The sequence below is a fragment of the Triticum dicoccoides genome, chromosome 4B (assembly GCF_002162155.2).
Source record: "Triticum dicoccoides isolate Atlit2015 ecotype Zavitan chromosome 4B, WEW_v2.0, whole genome shotgun sequence".
Taxonomy (NCBI): Eukaryota; Viridiplantae; Streptophyta; class Magnoliopsida; order Poales; family Poaceae; genus Triticum; species Triticum dicoccoides.
In genome coordinates, this window is record NC_041387.1 from 588,741,466 (window position 1) to 588,745,933 (window position 4,468).

The following is a 4,468-nucleotide window of genomic DNA, read 5'->3' on the forward strand; positions in this document are numbered from 1 at the left end:
GAAGCATCTCCCTCCCCGGCAACATTTGTTGCCGGGACAGGGTCGCCGGCGCCTGTACCCACCACCTCTTCCTCCATGTGCATGGGCTCATCGGTGGATGCCCTTGCTGGGGAAACCCCTCTGGTTGGCTTAGTTAATGGGGGCAGCGTGTCGGGGGTGGCCCTTAGTGGCTCCTCCTGCTGATGCTCCCCTTCTGTGAACCCGACAAGGCCAGCAATAAGGATACGCACTCCAATGCCCGCGGGCAAGAAATAAGTAACAGACTTACGCTGAGGGCTCGAGTGGGGGCTGTGTTGGGGGCTGGTCTCCAGGCTGATGAAGATCATCCCCGGCGCACGTGGAGTGCTTTCCGGGGGCTCGTCGCTCGTCGGGGCCCTGGCTCTCTTTGCAACCCTCTCAGCCAGCGTCTTTGTGTCCCTGCAAAGACGAGATCAAGTCAAGATGAAATAATCCAGATGAAGAATCAGAGAATGGATGGGGAGGCAAGGTGCTTACTCATCCTCCTCCTCTGCCCTCCTCTTCCTCCTCGGGCAGAAAGACCCAAGGTCGTATTCGGGCACCGAGGTTAGGGGTGGGCATATTAACCAAGGACCGAACTACTAAACCGAAAAAACCGGAGCCGAAGCTGAAATGACCGAAACCGAAACTTCTGCTTGTTTGTTCGGTCAACACTTTGTAAAACCCGAAATTAATTTGGGGAGTTCGGTCATGTGCATCAGTTACCCGAAAGGACCGACGAAACTGATTAGATATGACATGGACTAAATCTACGTAATGGGCCATAGCCCACAGCCCAATATCAAGTCTCCCGTTGTCGGTGTCAAAACCGGCGGATCTCGGGTAGGGGGTCCCGAACTGTGCGTCTAGGCGGATGGTAACAGGAGACAAGGGACACGATGTTTTACCCAGGTTCGGGCCCTCTTGATGGAGGTAAAACCCTACGTCCTGCTTGATTGATATTGATATTGTGGATGTTTACAAGAGTGGATCTACCACAAGATCAAGGAGGCTAAACCCTAGAAGCTAGCCTATGGTATGATTGTAATGGTTGTTGTTGTGTCCTACGGACTAGAGCCATCCGGTTTATATAGACACCGGAGAGGGCTAGGGTTACATAGAGTCGGTTACAATTGTAGGAGATCGACGTATCCGTATCGCCAAGCTTGCCTTCCACGCCAAGGAAAGTCCCATCCGGACACGGGACGAAGTCTTCAATCTTGTATCTTCATAGTCTTGGAGTCCGGTCGATGATGATGATAGTCCGGCCGATGATAGTTCGGCCGATGATGGTAGTCCGGCTATCCAGACACCCCCTAATCCGGGACTACCTCAGTAGCCCCCGAACCAGGCTTCAATGATGATAAGTCCAGCGTGTGTGTAGTCTTCGGCGTTGCAAGGCGGGTTCTCCTTCAAGTTCTACGTACCTGCCGAACAGTGTCCGGCTTCCTCATCAATGTTGCGCGTCTTGGCTTCCACGCCCAATAATGGCCTTCCTCCACGCGTCGCGCGAATGTGAAAAGCCAGGGTGTCTTTTATGTTTTACCCCCTAGTTGTGCGAATAATCTGCCTATAAGGGAGGCAAGAATCCAGATCCAAATCGCCATCTTCCTCCCGCAAATACTCATCGGAGCGCTTTCGACCAAGAATCCATTCCATCATGGACCATCAACGCGGCTCCTCTTCTCGCGCTCCCAGCCCTTTGCCAGGAGATTGGAGGAGATGCTCTGTTCCGCACAATGAGCTGGTGAAGCTCCAAGCGGGGGGATATCTCCCTCCGGCCTTTATGGTTCCGGTTCGAGCCGGGCTGGCCACCTACAAAGGTGGGAAGCAAGCGGAGGTTACCCCAAGTCCCAACAAAGGGGAGTGGGTATGCTTCGTCCCCTATCTAATAAGGGGGCTCGGATTTCCTGTACATCCATTCCTCCGTGGGCTCCTGGAGTTCTACGGACTCCAGCTTCATCACCTCAAGCCCGCCTCAATCCTGCACATTGCGGGTTACGTAGCTCTTTGCGAGCTATTCCTGGGCGTCGAGCCCCATTTCGCGTTGTGGAAGAGGTTGTTCTGCCTTGTACCCCGCTCTCACGAGGGGCCCATATATCAAGTGGGCGGCGCCGAAATATGGCGTATTGCCGGGACCGGATATCCATCCGGAACCCCTAAGAAGGCGTCCGAACACTGGCCTTCAGGATGGTTTTATATAGAAGACGCTCCGCTGCCGGACCCTGTTCGGGTCAGCCTCCCGGAGTTCAGCAATGCTCCTCTGAAGAAACGCCTTAGTTGGCGTCCGCGGAGCCCCCAACTGGAGGAAGACAAGAGCGTCCATTATTTGATGGGCCGAATAAGGTTACTGGCCCATTCCGGGTTGACCATAATTGGAGTCATGGCAACATGCATTATGCGGGGGGTGCAGCCACTACAATACAGGGGCCACCCATGTGGGATTTCAATGGGGAGGACGATGCCACCCGTCATGGCCGTAAAGGGCCGGATTCGGTCGAAGACCTAGTGACGATCCTGTCCGGCCTGTATAAGTGGGAGAAGGAGGATTTCCTTCGGACGAACCCGTTAAATGGGTTCTTCATGAATAATCCCCGGCCTTGGGTAAGCGAACACTCTGCGTGCCCGACCCATGCTTTTTGAAACTTAAGTTTCTTATATTGTGTTCTTCCTTCGACGCAGGAACTGCGCCGGATCGTGGAGGACATGCTAAGTCCAGCTCCGCAACCCGAGGATCCAGAGAGATCCCGGGATCCGGCCTCCGAAGAGGATCCGGACATAAAGGTGGAGCTAATCGACAGGGTGTTCCACCAGCTCAGCATGGACAATGCCTTAGTCGCCATCACGGCCGACTATCCCGGACTATATCCGGCTTCCCAGGTGATTGCGACCGAAGTCCTAACACCGTCATTCCTTCCTTGCTTATTTCTGACCACTGTATATGATGGCGCCGTGCAGGAGGCGCCCCTAGGGCGAGAAGCCGAGCCCGCGGTGGCTGACCAACAAAGGCCAGTCCGGACCAGTAGGCGGAAGAGGAGCGCGGCGCGGACTGAAACGTCGCCGCAAAGGTGTAGCTCACAATTCATTATTTAGAGCAATGTTCCTAGGAAGCGTTTGAGTGCTCATGACTTTTGTCAGGAAAAAAGCGCCCGCCGGACTGCGGGCGTGGAGGTTGTCAATCCAACCTCTACCAGCCAGGCTCCAACACCTGGTCTGGAGGGGGAGGCGTGCGCAAGGCGCGAGCCGGACGTTCCTCCGACGGAGGATGCCGACAGACTGTCCGCCACCAAGTCTGAGGTGGAGAGTGCCATGAATCACAGGCACCGTCGGACAGTATTTCGTGACGCGTGCTTCTCCCCCGAGGCATTGAATGCCTTTAACGCGGGGGATGCGCACCTTCGTGCTGCTCAAGATGGTTTTACCAGAGCCACGGAGCAGTATGTAAAAGACATACGGGTAAGAGAATTTAATAGTTGTATATGCCAGTAGCCCCCGAGACTTAAAGTAGTTATATTAACTGATTTAAGGATCATATGAAACGTAGGGTCTTACCGAGAAGAATACCCAACTGTCTCAGGAGTCGCAGGAGTGCAAGGCCCAACTTGAGGCCGCACTCTCTGGCGCAGGAGGAAACACAGGGACCTCTCCTGGTAACGCATTATTTTAGAAAGATAAGTAGCGTTTGGCCTTTGCGCAAGTCTAAAAAATGACGTTGCAGGTGCTGCCGGACAAGATCCGGACAGGCAAGAACTTCTGCGCCAACTGAAGGCCGGCGAGAGGGTGCTGCATAAGGTGCAGCATGAAAGGAACAAGCTCCAGGATGCCCATGCCCAGCTTGGAGAAGAGCTGAAAGGCGTTCGGGCCGAGCTGTCGGGCTCCATTAAGGAGAATCAGCGGCTTCGTCGCGGCATCTATAGTAAGTGCTTGAGCGAACTCCTTTGAAAAGAAGAGTTCGGCGAGGAAGTCGATTTGACAGAATATGTTTGCAGGTATGCTCACAGGTCGCCCTGCGGAGGAGATGCCCGTATCAACGGGTGATCAATTTCCCGAATTGTTGCAACTGATCGAACGAGTTCGGCAGGCAATGAGCGGCATCATCCAGGCTTTATGGCCAGCCTTCTCCTTACCCGAGGGTCTTGGGGAGCTTGCGGAGAAGCTTCAGGGAGTGCGGCAGCGCTTCCATTTATGGAAGATTTCGGCCTGCCTCCAAGGTGCCAGGGAGGCCTGGGCCATGGTAAAGACGCGGTACAAGAAGGCGGATCCCAACCACATGGTCGAAGTCGGACCTGTGGGGCCCGAAAGGAAGGAGATCCCTGTGAGTTTAGTATACGGCCAAGTAGAGTTGGCCGCTAAATTTTCCCAACAGGACTGTAAATTAGACAACCTGTTAGACAGGACTGAGGAAGAATACAATTAGTCGATTTGACAACGTATTATAAAATGACATATAAAATGCCTTCTAGCCGGATTG